At 42.2% G+C, this 8,202-nt stretch overlaps 2 non-coding genes across 2 annotated transcripts; both read right to left on the bottom strand.

The window, feature by feature from the left end:
* Positions 1-6,189: 6,189 nt before the first annotated feature.
* On the bottom strand, positions 6,190-6,264 carry Trnat-ugu. Its single transcript has one exon. It is a non-coding gene; the product is annotated as a tRNA-Thr (tRNA).
* Positions 6,265-6,634: 370 nt separating this feature from the next.
* Trnat-ugu lies at positions 6,635-6,709 on the bottom strand. Its single transcript has one exon. It is a non-coding gene; the product is annotated as a tRNA-Thr (tRNA).
* Positions 6,710-8,202: the final 1,493 nt, after the last annotated feature.

Here is an 8,202-nt window from a genome sequence, read left to right as displayed (position 1 = left end):
TTCCATTTACGTGATCTGTGATCTAAAGACTTCCATGTCGGAGGCGTAGGAAGCCATCCTCTACTTTAGCGGTTTTCGCTTTTCAGGTATTCAAACGTGCTCTATTAAAATCATCCATTCGTTTTTGAAGCTTCCCTACATCAAAGGCAAGCAGTACAACGAACGCCAATAGCAAAACAAATGTGATTCTGATATGATCCATTAACACGTAACTTATCTTCGTTCTCATAACTTAGGGATCCGAGAATTTACTCTAGAGCTGAAAAGTTTTTTGCGATATAGAATATTCTTGCCTGAGGCATCTTTAAATTCTAATCTCCTCACCACACTGGTGAAATCTAAAGGTAGCTTTAACATTGACGTATTTACTCTTCTTCAACAAATCGTTGTCAGTGGTTACTTAAGGGCATTGATGCACAAGTTAATGTCCAGCTGCAATCCAGGCATACTCGTTGGACTATATGTCACATAACCGTCAGGCTGGTAAACGTAGGGACTTGTTGCTCGCCAGAAGTATCCGCGTGTTGTCTTGTTGAGATTTGGAGTAATCCGAAAGAACAACAGTGTCCTTGACACAGCTATCCTGTCACTATTCAGATTATCCTCAATATGAAGAAATCGGACTTACATGTTGTACCTAATGGCATTCCAAATAATCACATGTTTTGTTTGTATGCTGCTAACTAATTCAAGTACCTGATGTTTCGCACCCATGTAAATCACCACTAATTTCGATCTTCTAATCCTTATTTTCAAAATTGATCGATTACTCTGAGGTTTGAGAATCAAATTTGAGATTCAGTGTAGGGAATGTTTAATATAAATGGTTGATAAGCCATATGAGTCACTTTCTTCCCGCATGCAAAACCGCATTAATTGCCAACTAACATCTATAGTATGTGAATCAAGAATGCTATTTTCAGATATATTGTCGCCTGTACTATCAACAGTGGCCGGTAGAAGAACACGTGTGCGCCAGAGGCGAGATACTAAATTGCGTTGGACTCTAGGAGGGACGCTCCGTGGATTGCGCCGCTTGCGAGCAGTGTACAATGCTTATACCGGCCATATCACTGAATTTATGTACATCTTAAAAAATACACTTGCGTATACAGTAGATTATAATAGTTTTTGGCTGAAGAAAAGCCCTGATACTTCAACAGATCAGAACTCAGTGCGCTCTACCCTTAGGGATACAGAATGAAAAGTACAAAAATTGGAGATAGTAGAGAACGATAAACATAGAACAGGGGGGAACACTTCATAGTTTGCTTCTCTCCCATTGATGGATTGTGTACGGCTACACGGGTAACACCTGCAACACTCTAGCACCGACACATTTTTACTGTTGTGATTAATTATTGAATTCTAGCTATAGCCTCGTGAAGGCAATTATGGGAGAATTTCTTTGTGAATCACATGGTATATTTGAGTAATTTTATAGGCATCTGTAACAATCTTTTAATAGACGTAAACTTGCACACGCTCGGTAAAACATGACTCAGACCCTCGGAAGAGCTCACCTGAAAAACGTTCGCCACATCAGATTTTGAGCAACGTCAAGATGGTAGCCTTGACTTTCTCATCGTGAATCTGCGCATGCACAGATGCGATTTTAGTATAGGAGCCTTAACTTCCATATGCGATTTCGTAAACAGTAACTTATCTTTAGGGATTACTGGCGATGTGCCAAAAGCAGTTTTAGGTGATTGTTACTATTTTGTGAAGTAAGTCGTCAGGTTAAACGAACTGTCGATCTTTGCTTTAACAATGTCCGCTATCAATAAAGAGATGCGTTTGTGTACAAAGTTGTTCTTTGACACGTGCTATTAAGCAGGTTCTTCAGATTTTAAATAGCGCTCCCGATGACACACACGTGAATCATAAACGAAGCTGCAACCAAGTATCCACTCTTTGAAAAGATATCTTTAGAACACAGAAAGTAACTTTAGAACTTTTGAGACTTGTGCCTCGTGTGTAGGGCCTACAAGTCCTCCTACGACCGCTCTCACTGTCACGTCGTCATTAAGATCCTTCAGGCTGTACTTCTGTCACGTCATGTAAGACACTTCAACCAGAAAATTATTAAAATAATATGAGGTTTCGGCTGAGCCGCAGCAGTCTCCCTTACCGGCTGAAGCTCAGAAAAATTTGGATAATGTTGACACCTACGACGGAAACCTACATATTTATATACACTCATGACCTTAGAGCTATGGCAAACAAGTTTAGTTACATCTGTTTTGTGAAAGTGATTAATGCCGTTGATTCTGTATTTTCCTCTTTCTCGCGAAAATTCTTGGTCTTTCCTTTATCTATTTTCTCCGCAATTTCCTCTCCATTTTTCTTCAGTATGTGTTATACCTTTTCAGTCAGAAGTAACACCGTATTAGTAACACTGTATTGTGATTTACTGTGATTACAACCTCCAAAGATTAAGGCTACATTTCATCTTTCCTTAGTCAAAGAATTTGAAATGCGATGCCTCAGAAGGCAGCTAAGAATTAAGTGGCCTGATAACAGGTGAGGAGAACGTCCGTAGAATCGAAGAGCATAGGAAATGTAAGCACTGATGGAAGACGGAACAGAATGATAGGAAGTGTGTTAAGAGATGAGGGAATAACATCCCTGGTGCTAGAGGAAGGCGTACAGGGAACGAAGTGTAAAAGATACATGATATTGGAAAATGTCTTACAAATAATCGACGACATTTGGTGGAAGCCGAACTCTGAGATGAAGAGAATGGAACAGGAGAGGAAGCCGTGACGGGCTGCGTAAAACCAGACATAAAAGTTAAAAAAAAAAGCTGTGCCTTTCAAGATATTCGAAACATAGCTGCACTTACGACGGGATATTCTGGAAGTAGAGAGCTAACTTCTATCATTTGAATAAAAAGAGCTTATTCAGTTTTGTCGACGCTTGTAACTGCTACATACGAGGAATTCCCTTCCTGTAATCACACAGTGATGTCTTTAACTCTGGTGCAGACTAATTTCGAGTGACGTATTGTTGTAATTTTACGCATGTGTTTTGCAAACCTTTTTCGCTTTGTCCCTCTCAAGTGAAACGTATCGTTAACTTGCCAACCAACATTGTTTATATACTGTAACACGGGCCAGATGCAATGATAGCTGCATACAGTGTCATTGCGGTTTCAGATTACAAACAAATTCCGGTGTTACGTAGATGTTAGCAGGCTCCAACTGCAAAGGAACAGTTCATTTGCTTTACTGAGGCTGCCTAGCTCCGAAAATAGAGTGTTAGTCTGTAAAAAAGGATGTAGCTGAAGAGGGATTATTTGAGATATGAAACTGGTATTATCTGAATAGACTTTGTGATGCCCGAATGTTAAAGAAACACCTGTTATCAATGAGGTAATCGCGGTTCCCTTTGCAACAGTATCGTCTACATTATAGGTTTCCTTCCTTTCTTAGCATTGATTTCATTTCATTGACTGTCTATTTAAATACCTGTTGCCTGATATTTTAAAAAGCATGGCATACATTTTACAATTCTATAAGTAGTAGTACAATATTGCACTATACAATCCAAATTTGTTTTGAGCATCAAAAACAGGAGTAATAATAATGAGGTACAAAGAAAATTAAATTAGCTGTAGAAAACGGAGTGTTAAAATAATAAATGTTAGTATATTAGGAGAAAATGATAAAAAGATGGGAAATAAACGATCTTTAGATTTTCTTTTAGTGTTAAAATGATATATAATACATAAATTACTGTTCGTGGTGTTGCTATTCCAAGTGAGAGGGCATCAGCAGAAATATCGAGCCTATCCTATCCGAAGTAACGTACAGAATTTTGTCTTCTTATATTTAAGATTAAGGTTTTGAACATGGCTGCCCTTCAGCAACTGTGATTGCAAGAGCTTCATTGGATTAGAAATCACAGCCAGCCAATTGCAAAATTCGGTTTTATTAAACCTTGACCATAGTTTCTACGGATTTTGGAGGTATTGTACTCAGGATCAAATTATCTATAGCCAATGTGGGAGTCGTTCATTCTCTCTGGTACATGTCATCCATTAAATCACAAAGCCCTACCGTAGATTGCCACTACTTTTATATAATGTATTCTAAAAAGTGATTGTTGTTGATGTTTTGGTCTTCAGTCCAGAGACTGGTTTGACGCAGCTCTCCATGCTGCTCTATCCTGAGCAAGCTTCTTCATCTCCCAGTACCTACTGCAACCTACATCTTTCTGAATCTGCTTAGTGTATTCATCTCTTGGTCTCCCTCTACGATTTTTACCCTCCACGCTGCCCTCCAATACTAAATTGGTGATCCCTTGATGCCTCAGAACATGTCCTACCAACCGATCCCTTCTTCTAGTCAAGTTGTGCCACAAACTCCTCGTCTCGCCAATTCTATTCAAAACCTCCAGATTAGTTATGTGATCTACCCATCTAATCTTCAGCATTCTTCTGCATCACCACACTTCGAAAGCTTCTATTCTCTTCTTGTCCAAACTATTTGTCGTCCATGTTCCACTTCCATACATGGCTACACTCCATGCAAATACTTTCAGAAACGACTTCCAGACATTTAAATCTATACTCGATGCTAACAAATTTTTCTTCTTCAGGAAAACTTTCCTTGCCATTACCAGTCTACTTTTTATATCCTCTCTACTTCCACTATCATTAGTTATTCTGCTCCCCAAATAGCAAAAGGTGATTAAGTGGACATTAAACTACCATTGGCTATCGATAACGTGCGTCTATGTACAATACCTCCTGAAGAAGACGTTTTTAAAACTGCCGAAACCATGGTCAAAGTTAAATAAACATGTATTTTGCAACTTGTTGGCTGTTATTTCTAATCCATTGATGCTTTTCTTACATTACTAAATGAAATATATTATGAGTAACGCTGTGTGTATTTGTTTCTACAGTCTAAGAGGTGGAGTTCATTAGAGACGGAGCACTAGCTCAGATTACGAAAGGTTGGGAACGAAATCGGCCATGCCCTTTCAAAGGAACCATCCCGGCTTTTTCCCGAAGCGATTTAGGGAAATCACGGGAAACCTAGGTCAGGATAGCCAGACCAAAGTTTGAAACATCGTCCTCTAGAATGTGAATCCAGTGTTACTGTCTAAAAAGCAGTGTTACATGTTTTAAGTGCTTATGCAACGATACCCTTTGTGAGTATCTTGACTTCATATCAGCGCACACTCCACTGCAGAGTGAAAATCTCATTCTGGAAACATCCCCCAGGCTGTGGCTAAGCCACCTCTCCGCAATATCCTTTCTTTCTGGAGTGCTAGTCTTGCATAGTTGGCAGGACAGCTTCTGTAAAGTTTGGAAAGTAGGAGACGAGGTACTGGTGGAGGTAAAGCTGTGAGGACGAGGCATGAGTCGTGCTTGGGTAGCTCAGTTGGTAGAGCACTTGCCCGCGAAGGGCAAAGGTTCCGAGTTCGAGTCTCGGTCCGGCACACAGTTTTAATCTGTCGAGAAGTTTCATATCAGCGGACACTCCGCTGCGGAGTGAAAATCTCATTCTGGTATCTTGACTTAGTTCTGCATCATGTTTTATGTTTGCTGTTATGTCGTATGTTTGCACACATGGTGCTGTTTCCTTTAGCCTTTGCCTTAGGCGCGAGAAGAGCCTTGGTACTTATAATTTCGAGTCTCACCTCTGTGTATGGAATATTTCTTAGATGTAAAGATTGCTTCATTATTTACGTTAGTCACTTTCCATTAAGTTATTTTGTTACAGTATTTAAGGAGCAATTTAGGTAGATGGACAATCACTTGCTACGTTTGCTTTTCTTATAATTATCTGTGTCTGAATTTGTGTCCTCCCACGGATCCTGTTCGCTTGTCGAACGGCTGCTGACTGCCTTCTTTGGAGAAAGTTGTTAAACTTACGTTTTGTGGTCTATACTACCTTGGGTAGCGAACAGGGGAAAATATTTTACCATGTCTCCCATTTTCTGCCAGTTTGCTCTACCTAGAAGTAATCGCTGATATTGTGACATCGTGGAGTGTGTGTTCACGTACGTGTCTGTGTGAACGTCTATGGCAATGCGGTCATTGTGTGTTGCTTTGTCCTGCATTTCCCATTCATTTTTGCTTGTGCTAGTGAGTTTTTGTTTGAAATGATAATTAAATAGACACCCTAGCTGCAAGCAGGCGTTGATACACTTCATTGGGGACATGCTGAAAATGTGTGCCCCGACCGGAACTCGAACCCGGGATCTCCTGCTTACATGGCAGACGCTCTATCCATCTGAGCCACCGCGGGCACAGAGGATAGTGCGTCTGCAGGGACTTATCCCTTGCACGCTCCCCGTGAGATCCACATTCCCAACATGTCCACAACACTACATTCGTAGTGCGCCTAACAGATGTTTGCCCATCACACTCATTACTCGTGGCAGATTAATCTACCAAGTCCCGTACGAGTTCAGGCACAGCGTGTGCGTTCGCACAAGAAGGTCAAGGGGCGGGAACCCATATATTTTTAACTATATATATGACGGTAGTATCTGTTCCCGAAAGAACAGTTACCGTCGATGACCATGCAGCTTTGCTAGAAATGAAATGATAATTAAATAGACACCCTAGCCGCAAGCAGGCGTTGATACACTTCATTGGGGACATGCTGAAAATGTGTGCCCCGACCGGGACTCGAACCCGGGATCTCCTGCTTACATGGCAGACGCTCTATCCATCTGAGCCACCGCGGGCACAGAGGATAGTGCGTCTGCAGGGACTTATCCCTTGCACAGATACTACCGTCATATATATAGTTAAAATATATGGGTTCCCGGCCTTTGACCTTCTTGTGCGAACGCACACGCTATGCCCGAACTCGTACGGGACTTGGTAGATTAATCTGCCACGAGTAATGAGTATGATGGGCAAACATCTACTAGGCGCACTACGAATGTAGTGTTGTGGACATGTTGGGAATGCGGATCTCACGGGGAGCGTGCAGGGGATAAGTCCCTGCAGACGCATTATCCTCTGTGCCCGCGGTGGCTCAGATGGATAGAACGTCTGCCATGTAAGCAGGAGATCCCGGGTTCGAGTCCCAGTTGGGGCACACATTTTCAGCATGTCCCCAATGAAGTGTATCAACGCCTGCTTGCAGCTAGGGTTCTATTTAATTATCATTTCATTTCTAGCAAAGCTGCATGGTCATCCACGGTAACTATTCTTTCGGGAACAGATACTACCGTCATATATATAGAGTTTTTGTTTGCTATTGCAATGTCTATATTAATGACTCCTCCAGCGTTACCACAGTATTTTGGCGCTTTCCTGTCTTGTTTAATACTAAGGGGTTGCACTCATTTATTATGTCAACCAGCAATTTACTAATATAATAAGTGGGCCACAGAGGATGCTTTTCATTCCTCCGCACGCACTCGTCCATCAGCAAGTAATGGGAATGAAGGCCATTTCTCTCGCCCGAGACACGGAGAAAGTGAGGCGTCTGGCGCACCTGACACGCACCGCCTGCGCCGGCAGGGTGCGATCGCTCGCCCTCGAGCTATCGACTGCCGTATCGACAGCTGCCGGCCGGCTGACAGCCGATCTGCTCCCGGACGCTGCCTGCTTCCCTTCTGCACTGGGTCAGCCGCCCCGCGCCATCTATCACCTTAATCTCTTCCGCAGAGCCGCTTGAGACTCTGCAAGTGCTACCATCTCCAGCAGCTAACAAAGCTGTCGAGGGTTTCTAGCTTCTCTCCGGGGACAGCCGCTTGCACATAAAAAAGTTCTGTTCAATGCGAGAAGTGAGTAAGATTCTTGGATGTTAGCTGTGGAACAGCGATTTTGGAGGTATATGTATTCAGCTATTTGATCGTTGACTTGGTCCATACATACTATTATTAGCAAATACACTACTGGCCATTAAAATTGCTACACCAAGAAGAAATGCAGGTGATAAACGGGTATTCATTGGGCAAATATATTATAATAGAACTGACATGTGATTACATTTTCAAGCAATTTGGGTGCATAGATCCTGAGATCTAGGGGTAGCGTCTTTGATTCATGATCAAAACGTCTTCGGTCCCGGGTTAGATCCCCGCCACTGCCTAAATTTTGATAAATAATCAGCATTGGCGGCCGAAGACTTCCGGCGTAAGAAGTCAGCCTCATTGTGCCAACGGCCTTGTCAAAAGAGGGCGGAGGAGCGGATAGAGGTTCAGGGCACTCTCTTGTCCTAGGGG

The sequence above is a fragment of the Schistocerca piceifrons genome, chromosome 1 (genome assembly GCF_021461385.2).
Source record: "Schistocerca piceifrons isolate TAMUIC-IGC-003096 chromosome 1, iqSchPice1.1, whole genome shotgun sequence".
Lineage (NCBI taxonomy): Eukaryota > Metazoa > Arthropoda > Insecta > Orthoptera > Acrididae > Schistocerca > Schistocerca piceifrons.
This window is presented reverse-complemented; position numbering and strand designations above follow the sequence as displayed.